Genomic DNA, 26,868 nt, shown 5'->3' on the forward strand with positions numbered 1-26,868 from the left:
ATTCATTCTTCAGTAGGATGCTCTTTAGCCTCCATGTATTTGAGTTCTTTCCGACTTTCCTCTTGGGATTGAGTTCTAGTTTCAAAGCATTGTGGTCTGAAAATAGGCAGGGAATGATCCCAATCTTTTGGTACCGGTTGAGACCTGATTTATGACCTAGGATGTGGTCGATTCTGGAGAATGTTCCATGGGCAGTAGAGAAGAATGTGTATTCCGTTGCTTTGGGGTGGAATGTTCTGAATATGTCTGTGAAGTCCATTTGGTCCAGTGTGTCATTTAAAGTCTTTATTTCCTTGTTGATCTTTTGCTTAGATGATCTGTCCATTTCAGTGAGGGGGATGTTAAAGTCCCCCACTATTATTGTATTGTTGTTGATGTGTTTCTTTGCTTTTGTTATTAATTGCCTTATATAATTGGCTGCTCCCATGTTAGGGGCATAGATATTTACAATTGTTAGATCTTCTTGTTGGATAGATCCTTTAAGTATGATATAGTGTCCTTCCTCATCTCTTATTACAGTCTTTGGTTTAAAATCTAATTTGTCTGATATAAGGATTGCCACCCCAGCTTTCTTTTGGTGTCCATTAGCATGGTAAATGGTTTTCCACCCCCTCACTTTCAATCTGGGGGTGTCTTTGAGTCTAAAATGAGTCTCTTGCAGACAGCATATCGATGGATCTTGTTTTTTAATCCAGTCTGTTAGCCTGTGTCTTTTGATTGGGGCATTTAGCCCATTTACATTCAAGGTAACTATTGAAAGATAGGAATTTAGTGCCATTGTATTGCCTGTAAGGTGACTGTTACCGTATATTGTCTGTGTTCCTTTCTGGTCTATGTTGCTTTTAGGGTCTCTCTTTGCTTAGAGGACCCCTTTCAAGATTTCCTGTAGGGCTGGTTTTGTGTTTGCAAATTCCTTTAGTTTTTGTTTGTCCTGGAAGCTTTTTATCTCTCCTTCAATTTTCAATGACAGCCTAGCTGGATAGAGTATTCTTGGCTGCATATTTTTCTCATTTAGTGCTCTGAATATATCCTGCCAGTCCTTTCTGGCCTGCCAGGTCTCTGTGGATAGGTCTGTTGCCAATCTAATGTTTCTACCATTGTAGGTTACATATCTCTTCTCCCGAGCTGCTTTCAGGATTTTCTCTTTGTCTCTAAGACTCGTAAGTTTTACTATTAGATGTCGGGGAGTTGACCTATTTTTATTGATTTTGAGAGGGGTTCTCTGTGCTTCCTGGATTTTCATGCCTGTTTCTTTCCCCAAATTAGGGAAGTTCTCTGCTATAATTTGCTCCATTATACCTTCTGCCCCCCTCTCTCTTTCTTCTTCTTCTGGGATCTCAATTATTCTAATGTTGTTTCGTCTTATGGTATCACTTATCTCTCGAATTCTGCCCTCATGATCCAGTAGTTGTTTATCTCTCTTTTTCTCAGCTTCTTTATTTTCCAGCATTTCATCTTCTATATTATTGATTCTCTCTTCTGCCTCATTTATTCTAGCAGTTAGCGCCCCCATTTTTGATTGCACCTCATTAATAGCCTTTTTGATTTCTACTTGGTTGGATTTTAGCTCTTTTACTTCTCCAGAAAGAGTTTCTCTAATAACTTCCATATTTTTTTCAAGCCCAGCTAGTATCTTTAAAGTGATGATTCTGAACTCTAGATCTGACATCGTACTAATGTCCGTATTGAGTAGGTCCCTGGCAGTCGGTACTGCCTCTTGTTCTTTTTGTTGAGGTGATTTTTTCCGTCTCGTCATTTTGTGCAGAGGAGAATAGATTAATGAGAGAACAAAATGCTAGCAGAGTAACCACGTCCCCAGAAAAATATACTCTAAACAAATCAGAAAAGACCTGAAGCAGTGGGATAAGAAGGGGAAAGAGAGAAAAAAGAAAAAGATAAAGATAAAAACAAAAACAAACAAAACAAAACAACAACAACAAAAGAAAAACCAGAATGTGATCAAATATGATCTATATGGTATATAGATCAGTGCCACACACTAGATTTGGGGTGTGTTTTGGTCTTTTAGAAGAAAGTGTCTCCCAAAATTTTAAAGAAAGAAAAAGATATATGTACAAAAATAAGGGTTGATATGATGAAGGGATGGAAAATGACTGTAAAAATGGAAATTATAAAAAATTTTATAAAAGGAATTGATAAGAAGTTGTTTGAAAAAAGAAAGAGGATTTAAAAAAAGAAAAAAGAAAAAGAAAAAAACAGGGAGAGGATGTGATCAGGCAGGGGAATAGAGAACACCATATACTAGAGATTTAGGGTATATTTTAATCTGTTAGAAGAAACTATCTCAAAATTTTAAAGAGAGAACAACTTATATATATAAGCCAAAAATATGGGTAACTACTATGAAGGGATAGAATATGACTCTAAAAATGAAAAATAAAAATGTTTTTTTTTTTAAAAAAAGGGATTGATAAGATGTTGGTTGAAAAAGGGAAAAAGAAAAATTCAAAAAGAAATAAAAAGACAAAAAGACAGTTAAAAAAAAAATTAACTTTAAAAGACTAAGGAATCATGGTAAAAAAGCCGTGAATTCTATGTGCAGTAGTCCCTTAGCGCTGGAGTTCTGCTGTTCTCATTGATTGGTAAACTTGGCCTTGGCTGGCTGCTCTCGCTGGTCTTCTGGGGAGGGGCCTGTTGCCGTGGTTTCCAAATGTCTCTGCCGGAGGCGGAATTGCCCCGCCCTTGCCCCCTCCTGGCTAAGTAATCTGCTGGGTTTGCTCTCTGGAGCTTTTGTTCCCTGCAAGCTTTCCGTACAGCTTTGGAGGCGGAGAGTGAAAATGGCGGCCTCCCAATCTCCGCCCCGGAGGAGCCGAGAACTCAGGCCCGCTCCTCAGTGAGCCCCCAGAGAACAGCCGTCAGTCACTCCCGTCTCCCTGGTCTGCAGCTGCACTCCGTGCTCAACCGGCCTGTGACCGCGCGTTTCTATCTCTGGCACCCGACCCCGGGTGGAGTCTCCAAACCCAGCAGATCCCTGCGGTGCCCTCCCGCGCGGCTCCTCCCGGGGGAGGAAGGGGAGTCTCCCCGGATCTGCCGCTTGTGGGGTCCCTGCTGGAGGAGCAGGGGCCCGACTGTGCCGCGGATCACGGTCAATGGCAACCCCGAGCTGAGAGCCCGCGCCTGGGCTCCGCCTCTGCAGCCGGCTTCCCTGCTCCGGTACCTGGGAGCTCTGCCACACTCAGGCACCCCCGGTCTTTCTGTGACCCTGAGGGTCCTGAGACCCCACTGTCCCGGAGGGTTCCACCCCCCGCTTAGCCCCCAGAGTGACGTCCCTCGGCGGAGCAGACTTTTAAAAGTTCCGATTTTGTGCTCCGTGGTTCTATCACTTGCCAGAAGCGGCCGACGGAGGCCCCTCCCCCGCCGTCTATCCTCCCGAATATCGCCTCGGATTCCCTTCTCCGCACGTCCTACCTTCCAGAAAGTGGTCGCTTTTCCGATGAGAGAGTTGTTGCTCTTCTTTTCTTCAGTCTCCTGTTGAGTTTGTAGGTGTTCAGAATGGTTTGATCCCTATCCAGCTGAATTCCTGAGAGGAGACGAAATCCAGGTCTCCTACTCCTCCGCCATCTTGCTCCGCCCTACTACCTCTATTTTTAAAGTCAAAAGCAAAATATTACGAATAAATACACATAGAAAAACATTATCTGGTTAAGAACTGTTTATTAGTTCAGTTAGTAAAAATTTAGTTCTGCTGTGAAAGAAGTGACAATTTTAGACCCCAGTGAACCTAAATCCCTTTAATGATACATAATTCCAAAGTAAAGTGTAGATCTCTGACCATTATTGTCACATTGTAATAGCATCAAGTCAAAGTTCACTTCTGTTTTATGTATAATAATTAGATTTCCTCATGGTAGTAGACAAGGAATCCTGATAGACGTTGCTGTCATCCTGTAATGTGTGATTGAACATAGGTGTATCCTATTCAGTGTCTTATTAATTTCTATGTGGATGCCTATGAACAACTGAGTCTGACTATGTCCTAAACTGGTTTCATCGTTTTCCTCAGACATGTTCTTTCTCTTAGATTTCATCTCTCTCTGCCTTGCTTTTTCATCTCCCAGTCACCCATGTCAGAAATCTGGAATTCATGTTGAGTTTAAAATTTCAGTCATTCCTTACATTTACTCTCAGATCATATCCTTCTTATTGTTTCCTTAATGACCTGAATATTCATCTTCTTGTCTCATTTCAGCTTTATTCCTTTATTACTTGTATCATCTCACTGGTCTTAGTGTCAGACCATTTGATCTATTTTACTTAAAAGCACCTTTGTTGGTCTTTTTTAATTGCAAACTTGTTTTGTATTTCCCCTTAGCTTAAGATGCTTCACAACACCCCATTGTTTACAAGATGAAATCCAAACTTCTTAGCTAATTCTTTCCTCTACTTAACTTACAGGTCTTACACCTACTAAAAGGTTTCATGTGGGCTGGGATCAGCTATTTAATTCACCATTTTATATTAAATATGTATATTAATGCCTGACACATTGTAGATGCTCAGAAACATTTAATCAACTGAAGAAAATATCTTTTGCATTGTTTTTCTCACTGCCTATCTCAAACTAAACTATCTTTGCTCGTATAGCTTTCTCTGACAGAAATGCCCTTCTTTTGCCATGTCAAACTGGAAAAATGTTTATTCAGCTCAGGTCATGATTCCAGGATCCTGGGTTCGAGCCCCGCATCGGACTCCCTATTCAGGGGGAAGCCTGCTTCTCCCTCTTCCACTCCGTCTGCTTGTGTTCCCTCTCTCGCTGTGTCTCTCTCTGTCAAATAAATAAAATCTTTAAAAAAAAGAAAAAAGGAATTTCCTAATTTCTTACTGAACTATCCCTTAGTGGGAATTGACCACATCCTCGATTGTTTCCATTGTTACCATTTCTACTGGATTGCTATCATTTCTACTATAACATTTGTTTTACTTATTTTTCCATGCCTTTCTTTTGATTGTCAGCAACTTGAAATCAAAGATTAGTTTTGTTCAAATTTCTAATGCCACTTACTAGTTCAATGCTTAATTTTTTAATGGGATTAATGTATTGGTTGATTGAAAATTCAGTTATAAAGTCATTCACATATTTACTTTCTTCAATATTTTTAGTCTTTATTTTTTTTTATTTTTTATTTTTTAAAGATTTTATTTATTTATTTGAGACAGAGAGAATGAGATACAGAGAGCATGAGAGCATGAGAGGGAGGAGGGTCAGAGGGAGAAGCAGACTCCCTGCCGAGCAGGGAGCCCGATGCGGGACTCGATCCAGGGACTCCAGGATCATGACCTGAGCCGAAGGCAGTCGCTTAACCAACTGAGCCACCCAGGCGCCCCTATTTTTAGTCTTTAATAAAAATAATCAGCATAGTAAAGAAAGACATGGAAGTGACTAGTGGGAAAAATGTTTTATAAGACAAGAAATGGATATGGAGAGGGGCGCCTGGGTGGCTCAGTTGGTTAAGCGACTGCCTTCGGCTCAGGTCATGATCCTGGAGTCCCAGGATCGAGTCCCGCATCCGGCTCCCTGCTCAGCGGGGGGTCTGCTTCCCCCTCTGCCCTCTTCCCTCTCGTGCTCTCTGTCTCTCATTCTCTCTCTCTCAAATAAATAAATAAAATCTTTAAAAAAAAAAAGAAATGGATATGGAGAACAGTATTTTGTACTTTGTAGTGCAAAGAAAGCCAGGGGGAACAATTGAAAGGGCTTCAAACAAGGAATCAATATGATTGATTTATGTTTTTTTAAAAAATGGCTGTGACAGCCCATGGAGAAATTAGAAAAATACAAAATTGGAAGCTAAGCAACCAGTTAGGAGGGTATATCTAGAGACCAAGCAAGAGGTGATGGCAATTTGTACTTGTGATTTGGCAGGATATATGAAAATAAATCAAGAATAGGAATATATAAACTGAAAAATGAAAAAATTTAAAACATCAAAAATGATTCCTACTTTTCTGCTTGACCAAATAGATGGATTGGAGTGGCATTTACTGAGACTAAAAACTGCAGATGGCCAACAGACATATGAAAAGATGCTCAACATCCCCCATCATCAGGGAAATGCAAATCAAAACTACAATCAGAAATCACCTCACACCTGTCAGAATAGCTAAAATCAAAGCACAAGAAACAACAAGTGTTGGCAAGGATGTGGAGGAAAAGGAACCCTTGTGCATTGTTGATGGGAATGCAAACTGGTGTAGCCACTGTGGAAAACAGTGTGGAGGTTCCTCAAAAAATTAAGAATAGAACTGTCTTAGGATCCAGTAATCCAAAAACACTAGTTTGAAAAGATACATGTACTTCTATGTTTATTGCAGTGTTATTTATAATAGCCAAATTATGGAAGCAACCCATGTGTTCATAAATAGGTGAATGGATAAAGATGATGTGATATATATATGCAATGGAATATTGTTCAGCCATTTGAAACAACATGAAGTTAGAGAGTATAATGCTAAGTAAAATGAGTCAGAGGAAGACAGATAACATATGATTTCATTCATGTGGAATGTAAGAAACAAAACAAAGGAAATGAACAAAGGAAAGAGAGAAAGAGAGAGAGAATGAGAAAACAAGAAATAAACTCTTGACTAGAGAGAACTGATGGTTACCAGAGGAGAGGTGGGAGGGTGGAATGGGTGAAATAGGTGATGGGGATTAAAGTGTACACTTATCATGATGAGCACTGAGTAATGTATAGAATTGTTGAACCACTATATTGTACACCTGAAACTAATATAACACTGTATGTCAACTATACTGGAATTAAAATTAAAAACCCAATAAAAATGAAAAAAAATAAAATTTAACTGTGTTAATGGCATGACTAGATATAAACAAATGTGATAGAGTAGTATAAACTGAGTGTTTAAAAAACAAGACCTTACAAATTAAAAGGAAGTAAAAAGCTTATTCAGTACATGGTGTTGAGAAAATATATTAATTATGTGGGATAAAGACACTATTTTTTAAACTTTCCATAATATTATAAATTTTAAAGTCTTGTTAAATAAACAAATATAAAATGAAAATTTGGTAAAACTGGAAGAAATGAAACTGAGTGTCAAATTTATTAAGGAAAAATACTAAAATTCAAAGTAATCAAAGAAATATCAAAATTGAGAAGTAGACACACTTGTTTTTTGACATCATAAGAACTAAAAAAATGTATACAATATGTAATACAAATTGCTTTTCAAATAAGAAACCTGTTTGTAGAATATGGCTAAGGGTTAGTATGTTAAGAATGCATTAAAAGAGATTAGTAAAATAACTAAAATTCATGTTCAAAAATAGGTAAAATATTTGATCATGTAATTCATAAAGATAAGATGTGTTCATGCTTTTTAATAATTAAATTAATATAAATTAAGCTTAGATGTACTTTTTGGCCACCGATTTATGACATCAGAAAAAAAAATAGTGTACTAATTCAATTCTAGTGAAAAAGTCTTTCATATATTGACAATGGCAGTATAAATTGATCATAGATTTGATCTTATGATATTTCATAACACCAGAACCTGGAGATATGCACAGCACCATAAAATGATTCAGTGCATTATATAATAGTCATTTAATGGACTACTATAATTGCTAGGATGTTTTTTAACATGGAAAGAGCTTATGATACATAGGTGATACAAAAGTTTATACATAATACTAGTACAATTATGTTTTAAAACACTCTAAATTAAAAAACTCTAACATTTAAAAAGGATGAACTGCAATATCTGACCTTAAGTCACACTAGATATTTTGAAAGGATATTCTGCTAGAAAACAAATTAAATCTTGCAATGGTGAACATAATTTTTTTAGTGTGTAACAATTCAGTTTCCTCCAAATTTAAGAAAATGAAATAAATATTTAGAAACTTTTTAGGAAATTTTTAAATGATATTAAAGAAAAGCAAACAACAAGACATTGTCTGAAATGATCAGCCAGATTTGAAAAATAACAAAAATAAAACCTTAGGGAATAAAATTAAAATAATTGATTTGAAAAAATTTAGTGATTGGGCTAAATAGAAAATCAAACGCAGCTAAAAAAAAAATTACTAACTCAAAGACAATTATTTTTAATTACTCAGAAGGTAGCCAAAACATTTAATAGGATAAAAATATTTTTAAATGAGGTTAAGAAATACAAATAACTGAGTGAGAAGTTTTACACATCTAATGCCAATCATGGAGGAAACAGAATGATGAGAAGAGGCAATATAAACAAATAACTGAATATTAACCAAAACTGATGCTGAATCTATGGAAAGATAAAGTATAACATATACTAAGCAGAATAAAATAAAATTCTAATGTAGACACATTTCAGAAAGACTAAAGAGTACTAAAATCAGAGAACAGATTACCTACAAATAAATAATAATTAGATGATTTAGCACACTTCAAAACAGCAAGGGAGAAAGCCTGAATTCAATAGTGTGATTTTTTTTCAAAATTTGGGAAAAAATTGTCAAACTTGAATTTTGTGCACTAAAAACCATCTTTCAAGAAAAGAAGGAAAAATACATTTTTCATCAAAACTGCATTTACTGCCATAAAAAATTATACACAGAAAATTTGAAATGGCCATTATTTCAAAAGAACAAAAGCAATTTCCAAAATATACACAGTAGAAGGAATGCTGAGCATACAGTTATTTACATGTAGTCTATCTATATAAAATATTGACAAGCATGATGTCAAGCAATGTATGAAAAAGGACAGAATGAAAAATTTTGGGGAAAAGGTTTGCAAATTAGAAGTGTGCTGATATAGATTAAAAGATTCAAAACTATTATTTAGGTAGAGACTTAAGGCTTTAACTTCATATATTAGCATGCATGAAATGGTAAAGTTGTAATGATATTGCCTGAGAGAGAAGGAGAGAAAGATAGAGAAAGAATAAAACACCCAAACCAGGAAGGGGGGGTGGGGGGGAGGAGGAATTAAAAAATGATTTAAAAATTAACTGGAAAATGGTACCAAGGAATATAGAGGAAGCATTAACAAAACAAGAATAAACAGAAAGAATATATACTATAATCAAATTAAAAATACAAAGGCTAAATGTATTATTTAAAAGATAACAAATGTCTTAGTGTTTTTTTAATGTCATGCTTTTTATAAGAGATTCACTTAAAACATACCAAGAAAAGATTAAAATAGGAGATAGAAAATGGTAATAGGATGCTAACTAAAGAATAGCTGTATTTATTCAAAATATAATTCAGAGCAAACAGTATTAAGAATAAAGAGGGTTCCTATATAAAATGAAAATAATTCACCTTCCTAGGAAGTTATATGAAGTGAAAACCTTTATGTACTTAGTAAAATATCCACAAACTATATAAAGCAAAATTTATTAAAACAACTGAAAAATACTTAAAAATCCACAATCAGTGTGGCCGATTTCAGAATTTCCCTCTTAATTATTTATAGGTCAAAACACAACAACAACAACAAATAAAGTTGTAAGAGATTTAAACAACTTAATACATTTGATTGGTAATGAGGGGCACTTAAAATACTGTCATCAAGTCTAGTGAATCCACATTCTTCTTGGGTGTGCAAAGAACATTTGTCAATGAATAATCACATACAAAAATATTTAACCAGTAAGTATTACAGAGACTACATCTGAACACTACACAAAATAAAATTAGTAGTCAATAACAAAAATACAAAGTTTGTCTAAAAAGAAACACTAAATCTCTTTTAAAAAAATAATGATGATGAAAAATAGGCCAAAGACCTGGACACCTCACCAAGAATACATAAAGATGGCAAATAAGCATATGAAAAGATGCTCTACATAGTTTGTCATCAAGGAAATGCAAGTTAAAACAATAATAAGATAGGGCGCCTGGGTGGCTCAGTTGTTAAGCATCTGCCTTCGGCTCAGGTCATGTTCCCAGGGTCCTGGGATCGAGCCCCGCATCGGGCTCCTTGCTCTGCGGGGAGCCTGCTTTTCCCTCTCCCACTCCCCCTGCTTGTGTTCCCTCTCTTGCTGTGTCTCTCGCTGTCAAATAAATAAATAAAATCTTTAAAAAAAAAAAACAATAATAAGATATTATTAAACATTTATTAGAATGGCCAAAATCCAGAAACACCAAATGCTGGGAAGAATGTGGAGCTACAGGAACTTTCATTCATTTCAGATGGGAATCCAAAATGGTATAGCCACTATGGAAAATAGTTTGTCATTTTCTACAAAACTAAGCATACTCTTACCATATGATCCAGTAATCATGCTCCTTGGCATTGACCCAAAGAAGATGGAGGCTTATGTCCACACAAAAACCTGCACAAGGATGTTTATAGCAGCTTTATTTATAATTGCCAAGACTTGGAAACAACCAAGATGTCCTACACTAGGTGAACAGATAAACTGTGGTACATCCAATGAACTATTATTTAGCACTTACAAAAAAAGAACCAATGCAGCCTAAAAAGACGTGGAGGAACTTTGAATACATATTACCAAGTGAAAGAAGCCCATCTGAAAAACTTACATACCCTATGATTCCAACTGTATGGAATTACATTCTGGAAAAGGCAAAACTGTGGCGACAATAAAAAGCTGAGTAGGTGTTGTGAGTAGAGGTGAAAAGGCATAACAAAGAGGATTTATAGGGCAATGAAAATACTATGTATGCATGATGGGTATGTGCCATTATACATTTGCCCAAATTACATTTATTTATTTGTTTGTTTGTTTATAAAATATATATGCATGTGAATAAATAATTTCAGAAACTAGATTCTTAGCATTTAGATTCACAATTTTAGAACTCAAAAGGACCTTAAATATCTATTCAATATTCACATTTTATGTCACAAAAATAAAAGTGAGTTATTCAAACTCATACAACAAAGATTCAGGCCAGAGGGAATTAATTACTCGTGTAGGAGTTAACTGTGTACTTTGGCTAGAAAAATCTTACCTATCTGCTGTATATCTCTACCTGTCCCTGCACCTGTTCTTCCACCTCTACTTCTGTACCTATATTTGTACCTATAATTATACCTCTACCTATACATCTCTCTATAATTGCCTACATTATGAGGTTTGGTAGAAATGGTGGCTGATGCTCTTTTCCAGCTTAAATATTGTGTGTCTCTGTGTAAGTCACACAACTAATTAATTACAGAATTGACTCTTTACAGAACAAAAATTTTGACTTTAAAAAGTCAAAAATTAAGCACCCTTTCCACAGGGTACTCTTTCTACACTTGCTGCTGCCTTTAATGAGTTATACTATACATATAAAAACGGTCATTAGTTTTAAATGATATACTGTAGGCTCGCAAAATTAATATAGTTACATGCAGGACAGACCCATTTTCATTTTAAAAAACACTTATACTTCACACATCACATATTATAAGCCCTCTCCAAAATCTTAATGGGTCCCCAAAGTCTGCTATTTTTATATATTATTTGAGTAGCCGGTCCAATTACAAAAGATCCACTAATTTTATTTTTAAATATTCCTGAATATCTAGAGGGTAGGACTAGAAGATCATCTGATACTAAGTGACTCAAATATACAAGAAGAACATAAAACATGTATCTATCCATAAAGTGACTAAAACTGGTTTTAACAATTCAAGTCACACTTCAGGAAAAGAAAACAAACTGGAGCTAGTAAACCAAACCCCAATTTTCTAGCCTGCTTGATTATAAAAGACTGAGACGTTAAACTGTGGAAACTAGAGAAAAGCTGACAGTACCTTAATTAAATTGATATTACTAGTGACACCCTGATGGTGTACTTGTCAGAGTGTAAATCCTTATAACATCAAATAAAAGTGACAAACTTCCCCAAGGACTTAGCGTTAGTCCTTCTAGAGGGGATTAGTTTACACAAATTACTCGTGGGATGTTTCATTTAAATTACTTAAGAGTCAAAGTGAATTCAGGCTAAGCTAAACCATTTGTCCCACCTGCTGCACAGGCAGAACCAGAAGAAAAAATAAAAAGTCTCACTGAGCAACACTGACAAGAGATAATTTTGGAGTATTTTTTTTTACAATGTTTTAATATTATAAATAAAGATATCTTGAGGGATACCATAGACATAGACATCAAAAGGTTACTTTTGTAGTGATGAATAATTTCTCATATAGAAAGCTGGGACAGTCACGTGTCTCCCATTGCAAGCTTTGCATCTTTGGAAAGACTATACATGACTCATAAGTTAAGAATTTTAGTTTTCACGTATAATTTCAACTTTCTTTTCCACTTCTCTGTGAAATGCCAAGCAGAACATATGTCAACCAAAATCACGAAGGCTCCTGAGCTACCAGGAGAGTGATTTTTATAAAACCAATTGTTACTGTAGTTTTTGCCCCTCACTACTGAAGAGATGTGATGGCCCTGCTGGTCATGTGAAGGGAGTGATCACCAGAATGACAGTGAGAACGAAACACTGTCAGGCAGCCAGGCTTTCAGAAATTTCAGAAATTTACCCTGAACAAAGCTGACAGCTTTTAAGAAGCATACCAAATTCTGGCTGCTTCCCTCCGAGCTAGCATGCTCATAACTTTAAAAGATGTGAATGGGGTCAGAGCTGTGTTGAGAGTTTACCTAGAGAGACATGCTTTGGCAGCAGGTTCGAGGGATGTAAAATATTAAATACTTATACAAGAAATTGGGACTGTCTGTGTGACATAATTTAAGAAGACACACTAGGCACCATCTGTTCTTAAAACATGACCTCCCATAGCTTTTTAAATTGCCAGTAATGACCATTATTTAGTATGACTTCTTTTTAGCTAGTGTCTTCCAAAGACTTCTTTATAATACCTACCAGTGGCAGAAGCATTGCTTTAACACCCAACAATCATTAATAGAGATTCTCTCATAAGGTTATTTAGTAGGCCCCGTTCCAGACACCAGGTCCAGTAATAATGGGGAAAAAGTAAAACAGACATTGAGATTTAAAAAACATCTGGAACACAATTTGGTCTAGTCTTTCTGCTTCCCTCTGTACAGGGTCCCTTACCACATAAAGGTCTGCTCTTTTGTCCATCTATGTTTCTAGTAAAGATGAAAAGGTTAAGAGAATATTATTTAATAGTTTCACAAAATGCTATGGAAGTAAGCTACCTTTCGAACCCCACAGGATTAAAGACAACTTAACCTTCCACCATCCCTCATGAAATGCATGAGAGCAAGAGTTAGAAAGGGTTGGAATACTCCTTGAGTTTGGCAAGTGGAAGTGTTTGTTGGTGAAATGTCTCGGAATAAGTACCAGATTATGGATTATTTATTCTATATGGAGTAACCCAGGGTTCCTAATCTCAAGCGGGGCATTTCTGCAAGCACTTCTACAACTCCCATGGCATAGAATCCTTCTGGTTGTTCATTCTTTCCAAAATCCATATTGAAATTTTGATCAGAGGTATATAGAAATGTGCAAAGTAAGACTTTCTCTCAGTAGGCTCTTGTTTGATTTGTTTATTTCTCAAGCATTCTGGATTCAGTGCCTCCACTAATTAAATCGCATAACCATTTGAAATGGTATTTTAAAGCAGAGGGAAACAAATAAATCTATGTCAAATTGTGTAAAGCAAAAACTACTGTCACATTTCTACCACCATCCTGTTTACTCTTAATTTAGAGGTTATTCAAGTCATTTAATATGGGCATCTCTCCATTTTTTATTGCTCTCCTCCTTATAATTTCTGTGTATTTTCATCATGCTCTTCTCTTCTGTTTCAGGATGTATTCCTTCCTTCAAAGTTAACTCTTCCACTTATACCTTTGTTTTTTTCACCAAATTGGTAAAATAATAGTACCCTACCGATTATTTCCTTATATCGCATTCTCAATATTTCCTTTCCAAGTGTGTCCTTTCTTCTTTGTCTTTACTTATGATTGGCTCTCCTCCTAAAACATAACCTAACAAACAAATTAATTCTAATATTACCTGTACTCTTAATGACAAATAAAAATCATGTTCTGCCAGGAAAACTGAATTATCCTGAGGAAGAAAGCAGCCACTTTAAGTGAATTCATTTAAAATCTGAAAAAATTGTCAAAGTACAAATAATGTGAAAAAAGTTATATCAGAAAGCTACCCAGATATTAAGCTAAACATATAAAATTAGTTTGTTTTATATTTTAACATTTAGGATTATAATAGCAATACATTGAGGTTTTAGAACCACACAAAAAATTAATAAATCAAATTATTAAAAATTAATAATCAATATTTTCAGAGGAAGGACATAATTTATTTCTCTATATTGTATGTGGTATCTTATATACTTTACCATGCATTTAACATTTTGAGACTGACTTTTTGAAGGTTATTTTTTTTTTATTTTTATTTTTTAAAGATTTTATTTATTTATTTGACAGAGAGAGACACAGCGAGAGAGGGAATACAAGCAGGGGAAGTGGGAGAGGGAGAAGCAGGCTTCCCGCTGAGCAGGGAGCCCGATGCGGGGCTCGATCCCAGGACCTGGAATCATGACCTGAGCCGAAGGCAGACGCTTAACGACTGAGCCACCCAGGTGCCCCTTTTGAAGGTTATTTTTAACAACAACAACAAAAAAAGTAAAGTTTCACCAATTTTCAGAAGAGCTCAATAGTTTTATACTCAGTTCGCTCATTTTGGAAACTTATTGATTTTCTCTTCTTGAGTATTAAAAGATCAAACTATCATATTCTAAGTAGTGATGAGCTTGGATATGATTTGAAAACTACTCCAAAGTCACCAAATGAAATCCTAAATCTTTTAAAGGATTTGTTTGTTCATTTTGCCATATATATAGTATTGTATTTACAACACAAATATGTGTGAAACCAACAAAGATTTTAACATCACTAGACAGAATATGCCCTAAACTAGAAGTGACAGGAAATTTTTGAGAGTAAATGCTTTTATGTTATAATGATTTTGTTTGAAGATTGTGATAACTTTTGTTTTCTGTGAAACTCAGTTTGTAAGGATTCAGATAATAAATACTCATCAAGGGGCATGTGGGCGGCTCAGTCGTTAAGCGTCTGCCTTCGGCTCAGGTCATGATCCCAGGGTCCTGGGATCGAGCCCCGTATCAGGCTCCCTGCTAGGGGGTGGGGGAGCCTGCTTCTCCCTCTCCCCCTCCCCCTGCTTGTATTCCCTCTCTCGCTGTGTCTCTGTCTGTCAAATAAATAAATAAAATCTTTAAGAAAAATAAATAAATAAATAAATAAATAAATAAATAAATAAATAAATACTCATCAATGTAGAGTGATTGTTTTATAAAAATAGATCAGTTTTGGGCGCCTGGGTGGCTCAGATGGTTAAGCGTCTGCCTTCGGCTCAGGTCATGATCCCAGGGTCCTGGGATCAAGTCCCGCATCGGGCTCCCGGCTCAGCGGGGAGCCTGCTTCTCCCTCTGACCCTCTCCCCTCTCATGCTGTTTCTCTCTCGCTCACTCTCTAAAAAATAAATAAAAAAAATCTTAAAAAAAAAAAATAGATCAGTTTAGTTTGGAAAATACGGTTGAGCATTTTAGCTCTGAATTCCAGCTCTTTCTCTTACTACTAATAATAACATTTTCCCAATGATATACAAAGTTATCACCTAATTAACTCTGCAAAATACATACCTCCTGACTGTTTTCATGTCCTAAATGAATGATTCTACATCTGTGTGACTGAAATTATGCCAGCAAGGATACCAGCCACATAATTAGCATGGAATCAGTATATGGCAATGTGTTATTTCTTTCAGATGACCCCAATAGTAGATGCCCTTTGAATTAATTGGCAGATCATAGGAAAAACAAAAACAAAAACAAAAACAAAAACAAACAAACAAACAAACACAAAGAGTAAAACAAGAAGAGTATCAGCAATTTTTTAAAAAGATTTTATTTATTTATTTTAGAGAAAAAGTGTGTGCATGTGGGGGGGGAAGGGCAGGAGGGACAGAGAGGGACAAGCTGACTCTGTCCTAAGCATGGAGCCCCATGCAGGGCTCAATATCAAGACCCTGAGATCATGACCTGAGCCAAAATCAAGAGTTGGGCGTTTAACCAACTGAGCCACCCAGGCGCCCCAGCAATTGCTATATGTAAGTGATGAGTGCCGGATAAAACATCAAATTGTGAAGAACACAATTATTCCTGGAACATGTATAGAGATAGAGGCAAAAGCAGAATAAAATGATATAATTCAAAATATAGGTACTTGTGTTTTAGAGACTTGTTAATCTTGTTGCTTGGGTCTGAATATACTAATAAAAGGCACAAGATTTTATTATTGGTATTTTAGCTTCCTATAGTAGGTGATTACTATAGAGGACACTGCATCAGATGAATACTGATTAAGTCAGAGTTTCTCGGGGAGCCAAAGTGTTTTTAGGATATTAAATTTTACCTACGAATGTCTATGATCCTTTAAATATAGGAAACATTGAATTGAACAAAGGCTACAGATTTTTGTTTGTTTGTTTGTTTGTTCGTGGTAGTGATTTCTGTGGTGGTGGAGAGGGAGGCAGGCATAAAAGAAATTGTCTTTATTTCTTCTAAAAGTTTGCATAGCTAAGTATGCATTTGGATTTCTTAATGAGGAATATGAAATATGTCATTACTCAAATTTATCTACGGAATGCTTTAAAAAATCAAAAGTATACTTTAAGGAGAATTTTGTTAAAGTTATTAAATTCCTGTTGTTTGGCCTGTGTAGTTACCAAGCAATGGAAATTGTCTTCCTTTATAAACATTTCCATAAAAAATGGGACAGGTTGGCCAATCATATTGTATTCTAATCTCCCTAGATAATCCCTTTTTGTTTTCTTTTGTTTCCCTAGAGCCCTGGTTTGCAGACACTAAGCGCTAAGTCCATATTAGCATACTTTTAGACTCAGAAAACTGAAGTTCCAGCCAAAGTGAACCTGTACATAAGTGTCCAGCCATCCCCTCTTTTGAGTGTTTGTTCATTAGTAACATAAACATTCCAAATCTGCTGTACTTAAGGATGTAAATTGGGTAAAACAACTTAGCTTTAATAAAAAAAAAAAAAAGAAAGAAAGAAAGAAAGAAAGAAAGAAAATATAGCTATTTCTCCTGGCTGGTTGGGTTGATGCAAAGATCACTGTGGTAACTATGTTCCTTACAACTTTCAAAAGATATTAGGTATAAGTCAAATAAAGTCTAATGACCTCCACTGGCTGGTGAGCTAATTCAGAGGGAAGTTTTATGATCTCATTCGGAACTTAACCATAGTTCCTTTTGTGTGTAATTGTTAAGCCAGGATTGCCAAAAAATTGTCCATCCTTCTCTAAAGAATGTCTTTGAAATACTCAATTACCTCAACCCTAGGAATAAAGAATATATAGATCGTAGAATAATTCCTTACTTAACACAAAACTGCTTCCAAGTAATGAGCAGTAATGTTGAATTTAGTATATTCTTTATCTCAAATTCAGCCATTCAGAAAAAAAATGAAAATGCTCCTTATGGTAAAATAACCGCTTTGGAAGTCTTTAGTTCTTTATACATATAACATATTTCATTCCTTACTAAAAGAGGAAGGGGGAGAGAAAGAGAGAGAGAAACACCCAGAGAGAGAGAGAATATTGTTTGATATGAATTAACCAGCAATTTGCTAATTTCTTTCTTTTTATTTAGAATTTATATTAACAACTTCATAAAATGCACATATTCAGTAAGCATGAATCTGCTAAACTATTTTAGTTGCCTGAGTGTTTTTCCCATAATGACTCTTATTTTACATCATTAGTTATAAGAAACCATGACAAGGAAGCACTAAAATTAGTGAAAAAGCTGACAGAAGTTCAAGACTGAATCAGAAACCTGCCAAGAAAATGTATTTTTGTCACTTACAACAGAGAAATAGTATGTGTTAGACTCTTTTGTACTTCAATGAAAATGGACTAATATAGCTATATACTAATAATATAGAGTCCTAGCTCTGTAATTTCTCTACTTTTGCTCCCAGTTGCTCCATAAAACAAATGTTTTCCTCTGTCCATTCAAATGGTCTAGAACAACAACAACAAAAAGAGGCAGGGGGTTGGATAATTTTGGCAAAACTAGTTTTGAAACCAGAACATGGCAGTAAGCAGTGGAAAGAGCCCAGGATTTGGACACTTCATTGATCTGACTTTGAGAATCATGTCTTTGAATAACATTCGCTATTACATTGTAATTCCTAATGCTTCCCACAATGAAGAGAATTAAAGAATTATGATACTGAAGATCTTTAGGATTATTCAATTAAACTACTTAAATTCATTTATTTCTTCATTTATTTGATTTTTAAAATATTTTTAAAGTAATATTGGATCTCATCATAGGCCCCAAGGTTAGACAATATACTCAAAGTCAGGTGCTACTTAGTGACGTAGTAATAGGATCTAGGTCTTCTGATATAACATCCAGGATATTTTACATTTTCTTCACTGCTACTCTCAACTCCCCTTCTCTACGGCCCCATGAGAAATTAAGTGTTCTTAATTTGGCTCACACATACCAAAGTGGAGCAAACAACTGTCCATGAATTCTTTCTTTAATGAACATCTCTTGCCACCTTTCCTTTTTTTTTTTTTTAAAGATTTTATTTATTTATCAGAGAGCGAGAGAGAGAGAGAGCACAAGTGGGGGAACAGCAAGCAGAGGGAGAGGGAGAAGCAGGCTCTCTGCTGAGCAGGGAGCACCGATGCGGGACTCGATCCCAGGACCCCGGGATCATGACCTGAGCCAAAGGCAGCCGCTTAACGGACTGAGCCACCCAGGCACCCCTCTTGCCACCTTTCCTAAGCAAAATTTTCTTTGATCTTAAAATATGAAAGGAGGTTCTTCAACTGTCATTGTATCCACAAAAACCACCCAACTTCTCCCCTACTTCAAATTGATGAAGGAACTTCAAAATAAGGTAGATATGTTGACGAAGGATTAAAAATATTATAGAAAACATTATTGGGGCGCCTGGGTGGCTCAGTTGGTTAAGCGACTGCCTTCGGCTCAGGTCATGATCCCAGGGTCCTGGGATCGAGCCCCACATCGGGCTCCCTGCTCAGCGGGAAGCCTGCTTCTCCCTCTCCCACTCCCCCTGCTTGTGTTCCCTCTCTCGCTGTCTCTCTCTCTCTCTCTGTGTCAATTAAATAAATAAATAAAATCTTAAAAAAAAAAGAAAACATTATTAATTGAAAGTGATGGGAGCACCTGGGTGGCTCAGTCATTAAGCGTCTGCCTTTGGCTCAGGTCATGATCCCAGGGTCCTGGGATTGAGCTCCACATCGGGCTCCCGCCTGCTTCTCCCTCGCCCACTCCCCCTGCTTCCAGCTCTTGCTATCTCTCTCTGTCAAATAAATAAATAAAATCTTTAAAAAAAAGAAAGAAAGAAAGTGATGGTACATCTTGAAGAAAATACATGAACTGTATATTCTCTGGAGGATTAAATATTTTCAGCAGGACATCAGGGAGATGGATTAGTACTATTAAAAGAAATGAAAAGGTATCTGGAGGAAGCTATTTTGATGTATTGCTGCATGGCTCAGGTAAGATACAAGGGCCCATTTGATGGTTTTCCTGAAGAATGGTTTAAAGATCAAATTTTGTGATGCCCCAAAATGGCTAAAGTTTATGTGCCCACCATAGATTGGATTGAGGCATCCTAACTTGGTTACAGTTTAGAGTAATCCAGAGAGCTTTTATAAGTCCTGTTGCCCAAGCAATGATCCAGATAAATTAAATCAGAATCTTGCACAGCAAAACACAGTCATCAATATTTTTTAAAGCTCCTCAAGTGATTACTTTGAGCAAGGTAGAACCACTAATTAAGAGTAAATGTGAGGGACTTCTGGAATGATAGAGTAAAGAAATTGGTGGAAGCTGTCACAGAAGAGTAAAAATTTAAATGATATATTTTTTTAAACTATTTAAAATCTCTGGTAGTTACCCTAAAGGCATACAGCAAATGGAGAAACATTCATTCAAGCAAACTGTGAAATCTCAGTAAAAACAGTGAGAGTTTGTGTCTTGAGACACAATTTACTCCATTAACATGAATCCCAGCCTTGTGTTACAGAAGCTCTGTGTAGCCAAGACAAGGAATCCCTCTCCTACCAGCTTCACTGTGGGACTATGGTTTCAGGGATAGAATGCTGACATTTTTTTTTTTATTCCCCTACCTCTACTCCTTGACTCAATATTGTAGAAAATCTCTTCCAGACAAGCATAGACAACAGAATTGGATCTCTCTCCTCCTCAGTCCTCATCTGTAGAGAATCTATACTAGACACAGTAGGGGAAGAATATTAGGGCCTCCATAGTCTGTGCCCCAGCATACTTATAGGAGGGAGATGCAGCTAAAAAGAACAGGGGTTTCCATCCTCCCCAGTGCCTATTCATAAAGCAGAAATGTCACTCCAGAAAAGTAGGTTTCTAACTCCAGCTATCGTGCGTGGTTTAAGGTTTCTGCCCAGAGAGAAAGATAGGGTGAAAGACCAAATAGTCCCACATCTCTGCCTGGGAGGACTGATTTTATTTGAAACAGAGAAAGGAGGACTCTAATTCCTAAAGTCATTGTCAAAAAGTAGAGATCTTTGTGGATAGCAATTAATAGGATGCTGGTAGCCTTTTAATTGGACAATATTGTAGAGTAGCTGGAAGTTTAATAGAAAGACCAGTCAAAAATAACTCTCCGGGAATCACACTTAACTGTGGGGGGTTGGAATCTCCTATGCATGTGCTATAGTGCATCACAAAGGAGCAAACAACATGTAATGTGGACTTCAAAACGCTCCCCAGGTTGCAGCAAGTTTATCAACATGGGGGTTGTATGGAACCTTCATTGGTACAAGCTTAAACATGACCTATGACCAAACACTAACTGAAAAATAAGCTGCTCTGATCCAAGGAGACTCCTGGAGTCAGGTTTATAAATATTATCATAATCATCCCTATCATTCTGAAAGACTGTGCATCCGCATAGCAGAGCACTCTAAGGAATGATCAGAGGGAAACTTCAGAGTTACTAGTTCTTGATTGAATATGGGGCCAAAAAAAAAAATCATATATTTTTTTAAACACTGAACTCTATGCCATACACATAGTTAAAAGTAAAGGACAAATATCTAAATGGTTAAGGAGACTTAGACATAACGTGCAACTCATAAGTGGTTATGCTGACCTGGGGCGGGGCAGGAGGGGAATCCCCTAGATAAAAGATTAAAAAAAAAAAAAAAAGGAAAAAAGCTCAATAAGAACATCAAAGCCTTAAAAATGCAGGGAGACTATTTCGCAGAATTAGGAGCATTCAGAAAGAAATGAACAACTAGAAATATTATATTAAAAAAAAAAAGATTTCAAATCAATAGCCTAACAGTCTGCCTTAAGAACCCAGGTAAAGAAGTGCAAATGAAATCCAAAGAAAGCAGAAAAAGGGAAGTAAGAAAGACAAGAACAAAAGTAAGTGAAATAAAAAATAGAAAAACAGTAGAGAAAATTGTTTTAAAAATAGTAGTTTTTTAAACTAACAAATTTGACAAAAGTTTAGCTCTGCTGAACAAGAAAAAAAGAGGGAAAATTCAAATTACTAGAACCAGGATTTAAAGAAATGCTACCAATACAGACCTTACAGAATAAAAAGAATTATGGGCAAATACTTTGAACGATACTCCCAATACTCTACAGATTCAATGGAAATATATGTCTGTATGAAAACTTGTACACAAATGATTGTAGTAACATTATCCATAACGACCAAAATGTGAAAACAAACCAAATGTTAATCAACTGATGAATGGATAAATAAAATGTATTATAGCTATATACTGAAATATTATTCAGCAATAAAAAAGAAAGAAGAAGAAGGTAGCAGGAGGGGAAGAATGAAGCGGGGGAAATCGGAGGGGTAGACGAACCATGAGAGACGATGGACTCTGAAAAACAAACTGAGGGTTCTAGGGGGGTGGGAGGATGGGTTAGCCTGGTGGTGGGTATTGAGGAGGGCACATTCTGCATGGAGCACTGGGTGTTATGCACAAACAATGAATCATGGAACACTTCATCTAAAACTAATGATGTAATGTATGGGGATTAACATAAGAATAAAAAAAAAGAAAAAAAAAGAAACAAAGGACTGATCCATGCTACAACTTGAAAATATTGTGCTAAGTGAAAGATGGAATTTATAAATGGTTGGCTATTGCATGATTATATTTATTTAAGATGTCCAAAAGAGGTAATTCAATAGAGACAGAAAATAGGTTAGTGGTTACATAAGAATAGGGTATTCAGATTAGAGTAAAATGAGAAGTGACAGCTAATGGGTAAAAATTTTCTTTTGGGAGGCATTTGTAAATATTCTGAAATTAGATCTGAAATTAAATATGATCATTGCATGGCTCTATGAATATACTAAAATACAACTGGACACTTTAAATGAATGAGCTGCATGGTATGTGAACTGTATTTCGATAAAGTTGATTAATGAATAAATAGCTAGTGAAAGCAAAGAAAGAGAAGGAATAAACACTACTAATTGTTCGCACATTCCTCCCATGCACATCACCTGGGGGTGGGAAGCTTATGGCTTTACAAATATCAGTACAAAGCATACATGCAAAGATTCACATTTTGTTAGTCAGATGTGGGCCCAACATTGATACTTGTTAAAAGAGTCTCAGATTTTTCTAATGTGCACTTACTTTAAGAAACATTGAGATAGGGAGATTTGGGGAAGAAATGAAAGGAAGACGAGGAAGAAAATACGTGGCTTGAACAGTGTGTGATATCAACATTGACAGGACTTCCCTCCCCCCTTTTTTTTGATCTAGTTAGAATTCTTTATAATGATAATATTTTGCATTTCCTTATCAAGTCTCTAACAATTTTCCATAGAAGACAAACAAAGCATACAGCTTTTTTCTCCTGTTCATGTAAAGAAATTTTACTATTATTGTTACTTGGGTATGAAGCAGAAAATAAGCATATTGACATCTATTGTTGTTAAAACAACTCAATTTTTCTACATTTGTGAGATTTCTTTTTAATCACATCAGAATTTCAGATATTTAACATTATTCACTGCATACGACCCATTTGTTATGTCCAAGAATGGACAGTATACTATCCAGCTCTTATGCCCATTTTTGTGTTTGGGTGCTATTTACCACTAATATTACATCAAATCTGAGAAAACATTCCTCAGGAATTTGGGTTTAAAATTACTTGTCTGCCAATCTTTTTAGTTTTGAAAGCTGCTGCTTCCTACAGCTTCACTAGCTTCATTCCCAAGAAAGATTTCCCCCATTTGTAAATATTCACTATAAATGTCGATTACTTTCAGCCTATATCAAGATTCAGTCCCACCCTCCCGCCATTTACTGAACTGAAACTCATATGCAACAATTTATGCAAAATGTTGGTATGGGTGATATCTAACAAAAATTATAACTTCCATCATGGAAATGTGAATGCATAATTAAGATCAGAGGTCAAAATTTCCATAATGATGTAGCCAGATGAAATGTGTTCCAGGATGCCTTTGGGAATCTAGCAACTTTGTCACACATTAATGCTTATTAGATGAAAATGAGTTTCACTGTCCAAATTAGATCTTGAAAGTTATTCCTCTTCACTTACAGGCTGATTGCTACCAAATATTAGCTGACTTAATAGTATTTATTCAATAAATCTGATTGTTATATTTTATCAATTAACTTCAATTGATTTAAATGAAAATATTACTATAGTATAAGAGTAGATGAACAAAGTCTTGAAGCCTATTGCTTAAGATTTTAAAAATAATACAATATATATGATAATTGGAAAAATTTTTATGTTATATACATGTAACATATAAGCTTAGTTTTTACATTTAGTGTATCATTTGACACAAATTCTTTGAGATTTGGTTTTGGATTAATATGTTAAAATTGAAAGATTCATGCAAGTATGATAACATAATGATTTAATGAACAGAACAAATGACCATGACTACATCCAATGTGAAATCTTTTCCAGATCCACCATCCTTCATTAACTGTAATGAATTGAAACATTTAAAGTTGTGATATAGAACTTCAAGTGATTTTGTGAAGCCTCTTTGGTCAATGTAGCAGTAGGCATTTTATCATCTGTCAAATATAAAAATGAGGGTTAATAATAAAAAAAATTGAAAATTTGGCAATGCTTTACACCTGTTAAAATATTATTATGGAGGTAAACACAAATGGTATTCTGTTGGGTAAAATTAATGATGGATCATGGAAATCAATTTTGTTTTACTAATTATGAATGCTAAATATATTTATTATGAGATTTTCCCTAAAAACTTCAAAACAAGATGTTTGTATTCTAAACAATGATTTAAAAGCAAATTCTGAAATGGTTAACTAATCAAGTCATTGTGTTGTAGATAATTTAAGTTCATTACTATGTTATTCTTTTGGGCTAAATAAAAACAACCTGTGCAAAATTCTCAAAACAATCAATTCACTAATTTTCTAACTTCTCTGCCTCTCCAACTCTACTGAACCTGAAGTTCTTTAATAGCAGGCAGAGTATCTAATTTATTTTTCATTCTTAAAAGTAAGCTAAAGTAGGCACTCAATGTTTATTTAACAATAAGCAATTGATTCATCATTAGTGTGTAAGAATGCAACTGATTTCTGTACACTGAGTTTATATCCTGTGACTTTACTGAATCCATTTATCAGTTCAAGTAGTTTTTTTGGTGGAGTCTTTAGGGTTTTCTATATGTAATATCATGTCATCTGCATATAGTGAGAGTTTTACTTCTTCCTTACCAATTCGGATTCCTTTTATCTCTTTCTGTTGTCTAATTGCTATGGCTAGGACTTTCAGTACTATGTTGAATAAAAGGGTCAAGAATGGATATCCTTGTCTTGTTCCAGACCTTAGGGTAAAAGCTCTCAATTTTTCACCATTGAGTGTGTTAGCTGTTGGTTTTTCATATATGACCTTTCTTATGTTCCCTGTAGACCTACTTTGAAGAGGGTTTTTATCATGAATGTATGTTGTACTTTGTCAAATGCTTTTTCTGCATCTATTGAAGTGATCATATGTTTTTTACCCTTTCTCTTACTGATGTGACACATCACATTGATTGTTTTGCAAATATTGAACCACCTTTGCATCCCAGGAATAAATCCCACGTGATTGTGGTGAATGATTTTTTAAAATATATTTTTGGATTTGGTTTGAAATATTTTGTTGAAGATTTTTGCATCTATATTCATGAGAAATACTGGCCTGTAGTTATCTTTTTTGTGGTGTCTTTATCTGATTTTGGTATAGGGTAATACAGGCCTCAGAGAATGAATTTGGAAGTTTTCCTTCCTCTCATATATTTGGAACAGTTTCAGAAGAATGGGTCTTAACTCTTTAAATATTTGGCAGAGCTCACTTGTGAAGCATCTGGTCCTAGACCTTTGTTTTTTTGGAGTTTTTTGATTACTGATTCAATTTCATTGATGGGAATTTGTCTGCTCAAATGAAGAAATTAAGAAAACAATCCCCTTTACAGTTACACCAAAACAATAAAATATCTAGGAATAAACGTAATCAAAGAGGTGAAAGACTTACACTCTGAAAACTATAAAATCCTGAAGAAAGAAATTCAAGATGATGCAAAGAAATGGAAAGACATTCCATGCTCATGAGTTGGAAGAACCAGTATTGTGAAAATGTCTATCTATACTACCCAAAGCAATCTACACATTTAATGTAATCCCTATCAAAATATGAAGAGCATTTTTCAAAGAACTAGAAAAAACAATCCCAAAATATGTATGGAACCACAAAGGACCTCAAATAGCCAAAGCAGTCTTGAAAAAGAAGAACAAAACTGGAGGTATCACAATTACAAATTTCAAGTTATATTACAAAGTGGTAGTAATTAAAACAGTATGGTACTGGCATAAAAATAGATATAGATCAATGGAATAGGACAGAAAAGCCAGAAATAAACCCACAATTATATGGTCAATTAATCTTCAAAAAAGGAGGAATGAATATGCAAAGGCAAAAAGACAAACTCTCCAACAAATGGTGTTGGGAAAACTGGACAGCAACATGCAAAAGAATGAATCTGGACAACTTTCTTACACCATACAAAAAACTAAACTCAAGATGAATTAAAGACCTAAATGTGAGACCTGAAACCATAAAAATTCTTGAAGAAATGACAGGTAGTAATCTCTCAGACATCAGCCATAGCAACATTTTTTAGATGTGTGTCCTGAGGCAAGGGATATAAAAACAAAACAAAAAATAAATAAACTATTGGGACTACATCAAAATAAAAAGTTTCTGCACAGTGAAGGAAACAATCAATAAAACTAAAAGTCAACCTACTGAATGGGAGAAGATAATTGCAAATGGCATATCCAATAAAGGGTTAGTGGAATCCAGTATATATAAAGAACTTATAAAACTCAACACCCAAAAAGCAATTAATCCAATTAAAAAATGGGCAGAAGACATGAACAGATGTTTCTCCAAAGAAGACATGCAGATGAATAACGGACACATTAAAAGATGCTGCACATCACTCACAATCAGAGAAATGCAAATCAAAACTACAATGAGATACCACCTCACACCTGTCTGAATCAAAACACAAAAAACAACAAATGTTGAGGAGGATAGAACTACAGTATGATTCAGCAATGCCACTTCTGTGTATGTATCCAAAGGAAATGAAATCCCTATCTTGAAGAGATAGCAGTACTCCCATGTTCACTGCAGCATTATTCACAATAGCCATGATATAGAAGCAACCTAAGTGTACACTGATGAATGAACGGATAAAGAAAATGTGATAAGTGTGTGTGTGTATATAAAATGAAATATTATTTAGTTT

Source organism: Mirounga leonina, unplaced genomic scaffold (genome assembly GCF_011800145.1).
Source record: "Mirounga leonina isolate KUSES-001 unplaced genomic scaffold, KU_Mleo_1.0 Mir_93, whole genome shotgun sequence".
NCBI classification, from domain to species: domain Eukaryota; kingdom Metazoa; phylum Chordata; class Mammalia; order Carnivora; family Phocidae; genus Mirounga; species Mirounga leonina.